Consider the following 15,266-nt stretch of genomic DNA (forward strand, 5'->3'; position numbering starts at 1 on the left):
TCATAGCAAAAACCGACGCCTCGAAAGGCCCTCCGAGGGGGGCTGGCAAACTAAACTCTGGAGTGTCCACGTGGTGATCTCCGCCGCAGCCTATAAAAGCATAAACAGTTACACATCCCGACACAGAGAGCTCTCTTAAGACACATTTTGAGGGAAAAAGAGAGGGTTACAAAATGATCTTGGCCATACTGTGTGTTTTCCAGGGGTGCCAATGTGTTTATATGCAAAGGCACAGACGCCTCGAAGGAAATGCGGCAACCGACCCCCACGCAGGGGCCACCGAGCCGTTCTCCCACTGTTCCCGCCGTCTTTGAAAAGCCATCGTCTTGTCCCACCCGCTCCCTGCCTGATAACTTCTGGAATGACAACCCCGATGTTTTACTTTATAAGTGAAATAAACCCACCAGGCTCAAGAAAGAATAGACTCCGCTTCCTCAGCGAGGCTTTCTCGGGACGAAGGCGCCTCTCTGCCATTTAACCAGGCTGTTCCTCGGAGGGGGACGGAGGGCGGAGAGGAAGTTTCTCGGGTCCCAACGAGAGCGCATTGGGTTCCGCGAAGCCCCGACGGCCCAGCGGCACGCAGACCGTCCTGAGTGTGTCCTGCAGGGCACCCACGGCACCTCCAGCAGCGTGGGGTCCACACGAGCCTCGCAGCGTGGGGGTGAGGCACGGCAAGGGGGGGCGTGCCAAGCGTCCCCCTGGAGGGACCGGGGTGAGCGGCGACGCAGCGCCATGGGGGGAACGCGGCGTCTCTGGAGTCGGGGAGTCCTGGGTTCAAGTCCCCGCCGCCTCGTGCCCCGGGGGGACGTGTCACCGGCCTGGACCTCCCGCCTCGTCCCCTGGGAGACGGGCCAGCGGGCGGCTCGAGTGTCAGGAGTCGACAGCTGAAGTGGGGAGAGTGAGCCGCGAGGCACCCCCGGGGCCGGTACGTGGAGTAGAACCAGGGCACAGAGGGCAGACACGGGGAGGAGCCGAGACCCCGCCCTCGGCCGCGGCCCCGGCGTGGGCCCCTCCGAACCACCTCCGGCTGCACGAGTCGGACGCCTGACGTCGGTTCTCGGAGTCTCGGCGTCCCCGCCTGTAAAAGCATGATAGCCACAGGGCCACGGCACCTGCTGGGTGCCGGCCCTACGCTGGGCCCGACAGGACAGCACCGAACAGGGCCGGCGAGGCCCCGCCTCCGCGGGTGGCGCGGTCTGGGGAGAAGGCAGACGTTACTCACACCACCAAATGCGTCCGTGTTAAAATCCGATTGCGGTAAATTCTACAAAGGCAAGGGCCCGCGATAGCGGGGTTTGGCCTTGTCTTGTGCAAAGGTCCCGTGGTTGAAATGATTAATCATGATAAAGCGTGTAAACCTTTAAGAGGCAAAGGCCAGGACGCAGTGCGTGGAGTGTTATCAGCATGCCCTTGGGCCAACGCCAGGGGGCATTCACGTCTAATAGGACACTTGCCTGTGATTCCGAACCCCACAGGCCACCTCTGGTTTTGTCTTCCACTGTGGGGTCTGTGAGGAGAGATAAGCTGGTCACTCATTCCCCACAGTGGGTACTTTTATTATAATCAAATCTGGTGGCATCCTGGCCAGCGTGAGTTCAGTCAACACGTGAGACGGCCCCAGCTCAACAAGCTGGTCCGATCCGGTTACTTGACCGGGGCCCGTTGGTCCCCGACCGACTCTGAATTCACCCGGGCGATCAACCCTGCCCTGACCAGCACGCGTCGGGGGAGGGGGGCCACCAGCGGCATTCTGCAGGTGGGCATCTCCTCCCCGTCACCGTCGGCGGGACAGGTGGGCGTCTCCTCCCCGTCACCGTCGGCCGGACAGGTGGGCGTCTCCTCCCCGTCACCGTCGGCCGGACAGGTGGGCGTCTCCTCCCCGTCACCGTCAGCCGGACAGGTGGGCGTCTCCTCCCCGTCACCGTCAGCGGGACTGACACGGGAAGAGGAAGGAGCCTTCGCACCATCCCTGGTTTCAGACGAGCCTCCCCGGCGGCTGTAGGCGGACCCAGCTCGCTCGGCCCCTGCTCCTCCAGACAGCAGCCAAGGGTCTGGGGCGCCCTCAGCGCCGACGGACACTCTGCATCTGTGTCTCCGCACGGAGCATGAGGCCGGCCGGCCCCACAGCGAACGGAGCCCGCATTCGCGTGCGCCCCTCGGCCTCGCCTCTAAACTCGAACGAGGCGGCCCCAGCAGTGGGCTGCTGGCCCCCGCCCCGCCCTGAGGACACATATGTTATCATCGCCGTGTTGGACTGGGATTCCGAAAAGACCCATCGCCGCCTGACGAAGCAACAAGGCGGCCCCTTGAAAGGCTGCCGCCAGCTGTGAGCTCATCGCGGTGGGTCTAGGGGGACCAGGCCAGACGCCGTCCATCTGCCCGCAGCTCCGGCCTCCGCCTCACGAGGGAAGGTGCTCAGGCAGCCAGGCCGCAGGGAGAGAGCCATTCCCACGCAGGGCCTGCCCCCCTTGTCAAGGACCGACTGTCAGGAGGCACCTCTGTCCCTACTTGCACTTTGCTGTTGGGGACAGTGAAGTCGAGGGAGGGGGGACGCGGTCAAGGTCAAAAGCAAGTCAGAGCACAGCTGAGGCGAGAGGAGGGCAGCCCGGCGCCCGCCCCGCCCGGGGCGACCCCCAACCCTTCGCTCAGCGCCTGGCTGAGGTCCTGCTGCCCTCGGGGCCCGCCCTGGCGGCTCGGGCGGTGGCGGGGCCCCTCAGCCTGGCCCCCAGTGCCCTGAGCTTCCCCCGTCACGTCGCCGACCCTTGTGCGGTCCTCTCCTGACCACTCGTCCCTCCCCCACGGTACAGACCCCATGAGCGCAAGGGCCATGGGCGTGCGCTCGTGTGCCTCACCCGCAGAGTGGGAGCGCACACTCGCGAAGGTGCACGCGCACGGACACGCGCTCACGCGGGCCGTGAGGCCGCGCGAACGACGCACTTCCTTACCGTGAAGACGTCACGTTCCTGGTTCACAGGTGTCTGTCTGGGTGTCTGTCCGGCTGGACCGCGCTGGCCGCTGAGGTGAAGAGCGGACGCTCTGCCCGGCTGTGCCGACTCGCTCCGTGACCTTGGCCACGCCTGTCTGCTTACCGCCACGGCCACCGCCACCGCCACCGCCACCGCCACGGCCACCGCCACCGCCACCACCGTCACCGTCACCGCCACGGCCACGGCCACCCTCACCGCCACATCACCGCCACGGCCACGGCCACGGCCACCGTCACCGTCACCGTCACCGCCACCGCCACCGCCACCACCACCGTCACCGCCACGGCCACCCACCGTCACCGCCACGGCCACCATCACCGTCACCGTCACCGCCACCATCACCGCCACTGTCACCGTCACCGCCACGGCCACGGCCACGGCCACCGTCACCGCCACGGCCACCATCACCGTCACCGTCACCGCCACCGCCACCGCCACCACCACCGTCACCGCCACGGCCACCATCACCGTCACCGTCACCGCCACCGCCACCGCCACCGTCACCGCCACGGCCACGGCCACGGCCACCGCCACCGTCACCGTCACCGCCACCGCCACCGCCACCGCCACCGCCACCGTTGTCACGTCGGTGTCCTCGCCGCCACCGCCGGCGTCCTCGCCGTATCGTCGTGGCTGCCATAACCGTCTGCGTCTGCCTTTGCTGCCGTCACCGCCACCGTCATCGTCCCATCGCCGCGATCGGCGTCGTCTCCACCACACGCCAAAACGTCGGCGAAACACGGACCCCACACGCTTCCCGAGGATGAACCCGGACGGCATCGTGGACTGAGACGTAAACGGGGGGCGCTGTGGGGCTCTGAGGAGAGGCAGGCGGCGGGCCCCGCCCCGTGATTCGGAGCAGAGCGGGGGAGGGCAGAGGCCCGGCCGGGTGGAGGCGGAGTGGGGGGGGCGGGGGGCGGGGCGGGGGGCGCTGCTGTCACCTGGCGATGTCACCCACGTAGGTTCGGGAAGTAGAGCCACAGGGTTTCCTGGATGGTGGCACTGCCGCGGGAATCACGTGCTCCCCAGGAAGGCCCCCGTGAGGAGCTGGGCTCCCTCGCCCCCAGTCCCCGCGGCTGACGCCCTCAGGCGGCAAGGGCGCTCGCCTGCCGGGGGTCCCCGACCCAGGGAGAGCAATAGGAAAGGAGGGAACCCCCCTGCTGCATCCCGGCGCAAACGCCTGCGGCCGTGGCCTGCGCCCGGCTGTCCCCACAGGGACCCACGTCTCCCTCCTCCTCGCTGCCGCCACCCCAGCAATTTCTCCACTTACGAGCTGTCTAGGTGGGTTTGGGGGGGTCGGAGGGTGGTGTCCTGGGGGTTCTCAGGGCTGTCCCCGCAGAGACTCTAAACCAAAAGACGGAAGTCCGACTTTGCCTAGAGGGTTCATTAAACAGGAATATGCTTAATTCTTTTCTTTTTATCAGTTGACAGCCTCTGAGAGATAAAGCTTATTTTATTTAAGCTTTCACACACCCAGCGAGATAAATATCCCTGAATTCCAGTCTTCACAGGGGAAAAAAATTAAAAATGGATGAAGTCAGAATCTTGAGTAGGTTTCTTGAAACTCATGCAACGGTGGACCCGCACGATCGGGCCTGAATCAAATCACCCCACGCTGCGGTCAAGGTGGAGGGGGGGCTTGTTCCTGAGTAGGGCATATGTGGACCTCCTGGTGCAGACTGTTCTAGAGAGGACAGTGCCCAGCTTCTGTCCCAGAGGGACCCCGGAAGTCAGGCCGGGAGGAAGAGACGAGGCTCCGGGAGCAGCTGCTGTGGGTTCAAGCCCCCGGGGAAAACGCACAAAGGCTCTCTCTGTGTTATTTCTTACAGTTGCATTTGACTCTACAATGATGTCAGTAGAATGAAAATACATAAAAATGTTAAAAATAGTATGAACTTGATGACCTCTGAATGTTTTGTTTGCATTCATTAATATATTCTGAAGGTTCAATGAAGCTTCTCTTATTTAAAAAAAAAAAAAAAACCCGGTGAGCACTGTGCGAGCCAGTGGGACAGCAGAACGAAATGCCCTCACCCAGCGGCTTACGCGCAGAGCTCACTCCTCACCGCGCTGGGGGCCGGAAGTTCAAGGTCAAGGCGTCGGCGGATTATTCGGTGTCTGGTGAGGGGCTGCTTCCTGGCTTGCAGACGGCCACCCTCTCACTGTGTCCGCGCAAGGCAAAGAGAGAGAGAGCTCCTGTGTCTTCCTCTCCATGAGGACCCTAATCCCGCCACAGGGCTCCACCCTCGTGACCTCATCTAGCCCTGATCCTCTCCCACCCCCTGACACCCTCACACCGGTGCCGGCTTCTTGCCAGAGAATCCCCAGAGTCCCCGGCTGGCCGGCAGGTCACGAGCAGAGCAGAACTCAGAAGAGAATTCGACATGCGAACTCGGGGCGCGCAGACACCCATGTGTCTCCAGGTCCCTTCCGGCTCAGAGTCTCTGATGCTGACGGGCACGGATAAAGCACCTACTGTGCATCTGGCCCAGGGCTAGGTGTTTCAGACCTAGGAGAGGCCCAGGCTCTGCTCTGTCGGGCATCTGGCTGGTGGGACTGGACATGGGTCATGATCGGGGCAGAGGGAGAGTGAGAACCGAGGGCCCACACCACAGGTCCCCGGCCGAGGGTTGGCTCCCTGGCCGCCTCGAGCAGCGGGAGCAAAGGTTGCGGCTGCCCGCACAGGGCCACCCAAGCCCTGTCTGCTCCTCCACGAACAATCCCACCTCCCCACGGGCGGACACAATCGTGGCACCTCGATCAACACATCCCCGTGGGCAGGAGTCACCCACAAACCGAGAGTGACAATGGGGAGAGGTAGAGGACGGTGGCCCCCAGCCTTCCCCACCTGTCAAGGGCGGTGCGCCAGAAGGGCCACCTGAGAGGCCCAGGTGCCGGCTGCTTGGCGGAGAATTCCCAGAGTCACCAGTTGGCAGCCGGATCAAAGGCAGAGCAGGATTCAGACAGCTTCTCGTATGGGGCTTATTTCTAATTAATTCCTCTCTGGCACATGCAGAATCTGCACTTTCTCTCCCTCCTAGCTCTTCCAACCCCATGCATATTGAAGAGCTTGACAGCTTTCCTCGTGCTAAATATAAATCGCATCTTAGCTGAGAGTTCGGTGCGAGCTGGTGGTCTTCGCCCCCAGCGCCACGGGGCGCGGCTGCTCTTCTGCGTCCTGCTGGCCATACCGAAGCCTCGCCGCCCAGTCCATCCGCAGGCCCAAGGGCAGTGGCCGGTGCCGTTCCGTCTGTTCGGTATCCATCCCCTCACCTCTGGGAATGGAGCCCAAATTCCCCTTGGGAGATACCGTTGACCCCACTTCTGAATCTACAGGTGGCGCCAGACCCGGACCTGGCCAATCAGAGTGCTGGGTCCCTCCGGCCGCAGTGATTGGTTCAGGGATGTGCCCATCACCCACGAAAGGCCAGTGAGAGGCTTCTCTGGGACTCCTGTTGGAGCTGGAAGGATAAAGGCACTCCCTTTGTGTGAGCGAGAGGAACTTCTGGAGTTCCAGCTGCCACCTTGTCACCAGGAGGGGAAAGCCGGACTGTGGTTGAGATCCTGGTTCCACCGACCCAGCCCTTTCGGGAGGGACCGTCTTGTCCCAGTGGGTGAGAGACTGCTCTTCTCCGCTGCTGAACGCCGGCTCATCGATACACAAGGACAGCGAGCATTAGCAACTTCATCACTTGCAACTGAGTGAAATCATTGATTCAGGGAAGGGTCATCAATAGATACCAAAACCATGAAGTGAGAGGTTGTTGGGAGGACAGATTCTTTGCAAGGGGCCAAAATACCCCCCTTACAGGGTAATTCCAAAGGGAAAATAACACTTTTCACAGAGGAAAAGTTCGCGGTCCCTTCTCTTAGGTTCTCTAAGATTGGGACAACACGACACTATGTTTTTATGGGAAATAGGGGCAAGAGAAGAACGAGAAAATTCAGAAAGCGGGTTAGTCTACGGAACAGCTGGACGCCCCTGGGTCACTGGGGCCCTTTGCGCCCTCTTACTGTGCCCTAATTAATCCCTTCTCAGTTGAATCCAGCAGGGTCCAGCCTGGGCTCGCCCGCCTGTATTATTTGCTGTGACCCTGGCTCGGAGGAGGACAGGCAAGAGTTGACAATGATGCCTGTTTCCTCACAGTTAACAAGCACAGCCACTTCTGAGGGAGGACAGGAGTTGTCACCTCTGAGGATGGTCAGGGTCCAGAGCCCAGCGGCTCTGCTCTCAGGGGTGCTGGGCAGAGACCCCCCCCCCCCGAGGGTTCCCATTGTGACTATTCTGGTGACGTGGGCACCGCGAGGCGCCATCTTCCTGAGAGGTAAGGGCACGATGGCCCAGGGTCTGCCAGGCCGGACCATCTAGTGGAGAGGTTTACTTCTAGAGGAATTCTGTGACTGGCTGTGCCCCTCAGCAGATAACAGACGGGACTCAGCTGCGTGTCCACGCCTACGGCGCCTCAACCTCAATCAGGACCCTGTCACACTGGTCGCCCTGTTCCTTCAGCTCCACACCAGTGACAACTAGAGACACACACACAGTCAGGTGTTTATAGTTTCTTCTGCGTCCCCCACACGTAGATGTCCTATATAGGTCAGCCCTGCCGGGCCCAGCCCAGTGCCAGGCCCGCAGAAGGCTTTGGATCCATATTCGCTCAATAACGTGACTCAATAAATGAAATAAAGAGGATTTTGAATCTCCACGAAGCAGGGAATATGTGTACTATCAGACAGATTGAGCCTACACCTGGGGCTCTGGTCCCGTGGACCCTCCATGGCCACCCTGGCCCGCTGCCTTGGCTGTGAACAAATTCTTCCTCCGAAGGCTGCCTTCAGGTGGGGTTGGCTCGAGGTACCTGTGCCGGGGCCTGCTCAGTGGATGGGGATGGGTGACTGACTTTGAAACCGCTTTGGCCTTCGAGTTTTGAAAGAGGTTGATTCTGCCGAACTGCCCTGAATGCTAACGGCACAGGAGTTTCATTTGTATTCAGACAGGAGGAAAATCAGCCGCTCCGAGGAGACGATGCTGCTTAATTAGGTCTAGTAGTTAACTCAGAATAAAAGCCACGTGCTGCAGGGAGCCAGGAAGGCACGCGAATCTCCGGGGACTCAGACTTCAGACGAGAAGCTGCAGAATAAGAAGCCAGCGGTTTAGAAATGATGGATTCGCTTCTTGAAAGAAACAGACCAGCGCCTCCCAGTCGGGCACTGAGGGGGTTTGCTCTCCTGGCTCCTGACTCAGTTGAAACCGAGGAGGCGGTGAAAAAGTGAGACTGCGTCGGTAAGGGCTCAAGTGTGCACGTGCGTGTGCATGATGTACAAGGCCACGGGGAGGAGATCCGGTTTTCAACACAAGCAAAACAAAGCCCTTCTAATACTAGTAGCAGCACATCTGGTTTATAGCCCGACAGCTGGAAGCAACTCAAATGCCCATCCACAACAGAATGGATGAATTGCCCAGGATGAGGTGGAATACTACGCAGCCGTGAAAAAGAACGGCCTCCTACCGTGCACTAGAACGTGGATGAAATGCAGAGAAATAGTGAGTTAAAAAGGTGGCCCCGAAAGTTGCATACGGTACGGTTCCATGAACACACAGTTCGAGAGCAAGAAAAACCCACCGTGACGGAAGGCAGAACAGCCCGTGCCCCGGCAGGAGGGACGAAGGGGACCCGACGCGCTCGGTATCTTCGCCATGGTGGGGGTTCGACGGGCGTGCATCCGTGCAAAACGTGTGTGCACGAGGCGCACGCCCACGCTGAGCGGAACAGGATCTAAGACCTCTGCATGCTCCTTGGTGTTCATCACACCTCAGTTTGCATCTGTGCACGTTAAAGGGAACCCCGTTCTGGGTAACGCGGTGGCCGAGGCAGGCTTCTCCCTCGTGGCACCGCTCGGTGCCACATTCGCGACAAGCGAAGTCTCCGCGCCCACGTTCCTCCCGGCTCAGGTGATGGGACGCAGCAGCCTCACGGTTACGGGATGAATCCTTTACAGTTGTCTCTGCGGTTCGTGCAACAGATCACGCGTCGTCCCGCGGCCTCTTTGCCCTCGTGGCTTAATGAAGTGGGGGCTCGGCGTTTCCTGCGCGTATTTAAGGGCTCCGAGGGGTGCCGAGACGCGAAGACGCTCCAGGTGGCCGGTTTGCTCCTCACGAAACTTCATGGCCAGCGTGACGACGTCCTCGCCACCACGGAGCGCGCGAGGGGGAAATGAATTACGCTTCGAAGTCATAAGATGTGAAAATTGATTCAGGAACGCTAGCTGTTTTCAATTTTATACTGCCGTTTATTTTAAGAACGCCCAGGCTCTCCCAAACTGGAGTTTATAGGCGGATTGAAAAATATAATTAACACTTCGGTGACGCTTCAGGTCCTGGGAGGTGGCTGTTTATGCTCTGATCTGCAGAGCCGAGGCAAACGGGATTCAAACCAGGCTTCAACAAGGAAATATCCGACGATAAATAAAACATGAGGAATCTGCTGCCTTTTTCCAGTTTCTCCTCCCATCCTCTCTCCCTCTCTCTCTCTGAACTTTCATGCGGAGACTCCCCCGAGAGGTGGAGAAAACAGTGAGGGGCTCCAGGGACTTTTAGATCCAGCAATTGAGAGGAGGTGAATCTTGCAAGGAGCCCAAGTGAGATCATTTTGTTTGCACATCTGCAAAATGGGGTGATAGGGCGGCCGCGAAAGCATAGGGCTTAGAGACGGAAAGAGCTCTTTCATCCCCAAGTTAGCTTGGTCGCAGTCCAACTTCACAAGTCCTTTGGCCTCTGGAGCCTCGGTTTCTTCCTCCACATGCTGAGGACAACAGCAGTGACCAGCTTCTAGGGCTGGTGGGAGGGTTAGGTGAAGCAGGTCACGGCGGAACGAAGCGAGGCCTCGGAGCGAGCGGCAGGTGCCGGCCCTTTTCGGCCTCGTACCCTGTGGGTCGGGGACCCACCACAAACACTGAAGAACCGGGTCCCTCCTCACCACCTGGCAACTAGGGCAGCTGCGTAATTCGGGGGTGCCAGGGCGACATGGAAATGTGGGGCCCCTCGTTCCTTTTGAGAGGGGAAAGCACCCTTAAAATGACTATAAACCACAAGACTTCTTCCTTTCTTCTGGGGTCCCTTGACTTGTCGTGGGTTTCTGTTTGCCGTCCAAAGTCGCCCTAAGTAAAGAAAAACATTTGATGATCAGCGCGAATTCTACTATTCATCTCCATATTATGGAACGTCGATTTTAAATAGAAATCTGGGAGCATTCGACCTGTGTGTGCGGTCGCCGGCACACGTATGTATTCCAGAACAGCATCCGCACCGCACAGAACTGACTCACACGCCCGCCACGGCGCGGGGCCCCTGGAGGCCACCTGGCTGTCCTTCTCAGGACGACAGACCCCCGAACGGATGTGAAGCATTTAGAAGCTATGGACCGGATACACATAGTACCATGGATGTGCTTTAAACCACGATGTCGAGTCAAAAAGGAGAAGAAACGACGAGCTCTATCAGGCATGTATCATTTCCATAAAATAAAATGCACACGCACGGGAAACGACAACGTGTATTTTGCAGGGGAACAGGACATCACATTACACACGGGCCGGCTGCTGGGACTGTGGCCGTGGACTACGCGAAATAAATAAACAGAGGAGACAGTGAAAAACGGTGTTAGCTGTTGATACTCGTGCTGCTCAGGGCTGGTCCCTGTCGCTGAGGTGCGGGGCGAGCACCTGGCCTGGCTCTCGGGCTGCGCTTCACTGCAGAAGGCCCCGCCCTGCAGCATGGAGGCCGCCCCGGGAGCCACGGGGAAAGCAGGAAAACCCAGTGCCCTTCCCGCCTCGGCTCGGCCCACCCACAGCACAGCCAGCTCGGGCATGAAGTCACATGGACCAGCCGGGCCTGGGCTCGAGCAGCCCCCCGGTCTCCCTCTGAGACCAGAACCGTCACCTCCCAGCTCTGCCCCCGCAGCCCCCCGGAGGCCTCTCCATCTGTCCTTCCACGTGGCTTCTCTTTCCCTCCCCACTGACCGCGAGCCCAGTCGTCGGACACCCCAGGGTGCTGCCGCCACCTCTCTTTGGTGTGGGTGAGTGAGGGAGCCCAGCCCAGGGCCAGCTCGTTGAAGATAAAGGTCAGGGAGGCGAATCTCCAACACGGTAGCTCATCATTCGGGGAGAGGGGTGCTGTTTACATTCACATTTAAGTCACTCAGTATTGCGCAAGGCTCAACACCCAGGCCCTCCGGCACACGATTGCAGGGGCTCGGCAGCCTCGCGCGCTGCCGGCCACAGAACTAGAGAGGAAGCAGAGGAAGCACGTGCCCCTTGTCAGAAGGCTCTGCTTCTTGGACAGTGTTTGTCCGGAGCTCAGGAAAGACGGCAGGGCTGAGGGCGTGGGCGGCAGTCAGTGTCGTGGACGGAGGTGGAGACGGCCGGACCCCCAGATGCCCACGTCGCGGCACGGCCGTCTGTGGCCACTCACAAAGGACGGGAGAGGTCCGGGCGCCCGGGCCAACCCCGGCCACTGCCTGTCTGCGCATGAGCTGGGAGGTGCTGCGTCGGCCCAGAGGGAGCTGACCACCGGGCAGTGAATGGAAAACGAAGGGGAAAGACGTGTAACCCCCCCCCCACCCCCGCCTACCTTGGCCTGTCAGTCACGTCATTGATAGAGATTTATAGACGCAGTGGCTCAGGAAGGCAGCTTTTTCTCTCCGCCTGCGAGCTGGTGAGGACGACCCGCGGCCGCTTCCACGTCGTTCCCGCCTGCGCCCAGCCAGCGGACGGGTGACGAAGCCGCCTCGGGGTGACGCCTGCACGCTGGACGCCCCGCGATCGCCGGCCTGCGTATTAGGCTGCAGTTGGGAGCGTGGGTGACCCGGATAGAAACCTCAAACCGGCCCCTCGGCAGCTACGACGCCGTGGGCATTTCACTCGGGCTTTGAGACCCCGTTTCGTCGTCTCCGGCCGGGAGTTCTGGCGATGCCCCTCCCTGGACCACTGGTACGGGGACAGGATGAGATGAAGCAGGGAAGGCCACCATCGCACAGAGCCTGAAGTCCTTCCTCACAAATGGCAGCTGTCCATGCTGCTTTAGTACGGAGGGGGATTCGTGTTCGGCCTATCCCCGCCCCCCGCCTCCCCACCGTGAGGGGTCTCTGAAGTCCCGAATATAACAAGTGCAGATCTTCTGGAAATTTCCCCCGAAACAGAAGCCACGTCGGCACTGACTTAGGAGAGAAGACCAGGATGGTATTACACAGGATGGGCGACCGGTTTGGCCATCTCGCCTGCCCGTCTCAGAGGCTTCAGTGACAAGGACAGTGCCCCTCGGGGAGGGCCTGAGGGTGGATGTGCAAATCCCTGGGCAGAGGGAGGTACTTAACAGACTTCCCCACAGCTTTCCTGCAGCAAGGGCTGCCTCTTGGGGAGCTGGCCTTCTGGAAAACTCGCTGGAGACAGGCTCCAGGAAGACCCCGTGTGGGCGCTGCCGAGGTGTCCCTGTGACTCAGGGCGATGACTCGGCCCAGAGAAAGCGCCGGGTCCGCGGGACGCCTGGGTGTGGCGCCGGGGCCAGGCGCGGGGAGCCGGTGCCTGCGGGGCTGCTCTGCAGACCTCGGCGGGCGAAGAAATGAGGGGCAACGTGCCTCGCGCTGGCTTCGAAATATGCCCACCGTCCTCCTCCCTTCGGGAGGCCGGGCTGCATGCCTGTGCCTCGCGCGACTTGCTTCTGGCAGAGGGAATTCAGCGGAAGTCCCCAGGGCACGAAAGGCCAGCGGCAGCGTCCTCGCCCTTCCCCGGGGATCGCTCGGCTCGGAGAAGACGCCGCCGCGTCCTGTGGAGAGGGCCGCGTGGCAGGGACCGGAGGCCTCGCACCCACCGCCCTAGTCCAGCCTGCAGCCGGCACAGCCCCAGCCGACACACGATGCAGCCCCGAAAGACACACCGAGCCAGGCCCGCCCCCCACCCCCCAGCGCGACCCACGGACCCTGCGAGATAACACACGGTTGGCGTTTGAGCTCCCCGCTTCGGGGGACTTTTGTTACCTAGCACTAGATAACCGATACTTCTATTGATTAATCGAACGGATGAACGGAGGCCGGTTCTATTCTCACGTGTATGAAGAGGAACACAGCAGACACTCTTGGCATCTCACTTCGAGCAAAGGGAAGACACTTGTCCTTCCCATCCTCTTGCACAATATTTTTTTTTTCTTTACCATGTGTCTGTCTATATCGTAGGTTCAGGAAAAAATTTTATAAAAATTAAAAATAATAAGTTAGATAAGCGCTGTCATGGGAAGATGCCAAGAAAGTGTTTCGCAGCTTGCTTGTTTTGTTTAATATGCGTAGTACGGTCACATTTATAGACAAAACAAAATGGTACACGTGCTCACACTCACAACCGCTCTCCCGAAGGTCGGCACGGGCTGCAGCACCCTGCAGGGAGGGGAGGAGGGTGGGGAGGATAAGGCCGCCTCGTTTTACTCCCCATGCTTCTAGAATTTTTTTTATTTTTTACGAGAATGTTTGTAAAATATTTATGAGGATGTCTTAGGTAAGAAAACACATCGTTTTAAACAAAAGGCATCATCGTACAGCGTGATGTGCGCTAAAGGAGAGCCCAGAGCTGTAGGCGGATTGCGGACAGCGATGAAAGGGACCGACCGTCAGGGAAGGCTTCCTGGAGAAGGAGGCACCGAGTTCTCAGAGAACGTCGCCTCTCCTTGAGTCAACGGCAGAGCGGCCCTAGTGGGACCCGCCTCTCCTTCCTCCTTCAATGCCGGCAGGACTAGCCGGGCCAGCGGAAAGGGGAGCCATCGCCTGCAAACAGCAGAGCCCCCGCTTCTCTCTCTCCTGCAGGGGCATCTGTCCCTTTTATAATAATAATAATAATAATAATAATAATAATAATAAGTTTAGATTAATTAACCATCACTACTTAGTGCCAGGTGTTGCTGGAAGCGCTTTGTCTTCACTTAGGGAAAAGTACCATTATAATCACTGTTCTAACTTTACGGACAAGCAGATGGAGGCACAGAGAGGTTAGGTGACTTACCCGAGGTCACACAGCTGCGAAGTGGCACAGCCTGGAGTCTGGACTCGCGCAGGCTGGCTTCTCAATCCAGAGCATCTCTCGGGGCCGCCTCTCCTGCCAGGTGCTCACTGTCTCCAGCGGTCCCCCGCCCCAAGTCTCTCTTCCTCCCTCTCGCCTCTCTCCCCACCCCGCACCCCGGAACTGCAGGGCCGGCACTGAGGAAGGTCAGCTTCCTCCTGCAGACGGCGCATTTCAGCGGCTCGGCTCGGGGTCCTGAAGGCGACCCTCCTCTCAAACCCTTTAGGATTTATTTATCTAATTAAAAACCTCTCAGCTGCCCAACATGCTGGAAGAGTTCATATTTAAGCAGCACACGTGGCCAGCCCAGCGTGTTGGGCAGGGCAGCCCTATCCCAGGGCATCACCTGCTGGACCTTGGGCGGGGGGGTAGGGGGAGGGAGCCACCAGAGCTGCCGTCCCTCCCCGCGGAGTCAGCCCCGGCCAGCTGCCTTTCCGGCCCATGAACCTGCTACTCGGAGCTTCCTTTTTAATTAACTCCATATCTCAGGCGGCCGGGGCCGGAGCACGTGGGCAAACTTCTGTCTGACTTCCCCGCGAAGCCCGAGCACATCCCAGTTTGCTTTCTAAGAATAGAAGCAAGAGATGGGGAGGGAGGAAGCCGGGATCTAAAAATGAATTTGCAGCCCAGAGCGAAACAAGCCGGCTGAGGAGAGGCGAGAGCAAGCCGCGCACACGCACGTGGCCCGGCCCGGCGGGGGCCGTCTGCGCGTCCCGGGTGTAAATCGCGGACCTGGCCGTCTGCCCGACTGTCTAGCAGGGATGGGGGTGGGGGGTGGCGCTGCTCATGCCAGGAGCCGGCAGCTGGGGACGCCCATGGGAGTCTGGATTCTTTTCTGGGCTGGTTGGTTTTCCCCAGGAGGCAGAAGTGACTCATGGGCTTGCAGACTGGGCTCGGGGGCTCATGAGAGCCCCAGATGTGAAATTCAGAAGCCAAAGGGAGGGCCGAGGTTAGCCGGCGGCGAGGTTCTGCCATCAGGGACACCCCTACCTCCGTGGGGAAGGGGAGGCAGGAGAGGAAACCCAAACTCCGCCGCCCAGGGGGACACTGGGAGGCGGTGCTCTGAGCTGCTGATACGAACAAAATCGGTAACGACAACAAGAAGAAGAAGAACAGCTACTGTTTGCCGAGGCTGTGCCGTCAGTCGCTGCTCTAAGTACTTGACTTGCAATCTCACTC

General features: G+C 59.8%; 1 long non-coding RNA gene across 1 annotated transcript; it reads right to left on the reverse strand.

Moving 5' to 3' along the window:
* Positions 1-3,950: 3,950 nt before the first annotated feature.
* Positions 3,951-14,572, reverse strand: LOC118609961. The gene is made up of 3 exons (XR_004953529.1): positions 14,031-14,572; positions 4,461-10,145; positions 3,951-4,361 (listed from the first exon to the last, which is right to left on the reverse strand). It is a non-coding gene; the product is annotated as an uncharacterized LOC118609961 (long non-coding RNA).
* Between the last annotated feature and the right edge of the window lie 694 nt (positions 14,573-15,266).

Source organism: Rousettus aegyptiacus, unplaced genomic scaffold (assembly GCF_014176215.1).
Source record: "Rousettus aegyptiacus isolate mRouAeg1 unplaced genomic scaffold, mRouAeg1.p scaffold_m13_p_12, whole genome shotgun sequence".
NCBI classification, from domain to species: domain Eukaryota; kingdom Metazoa; phylum Chordata; class Mammalia; order Chiroptera; family Pteropodidae; genus Rousettus; species Rousettus aegyptiacus.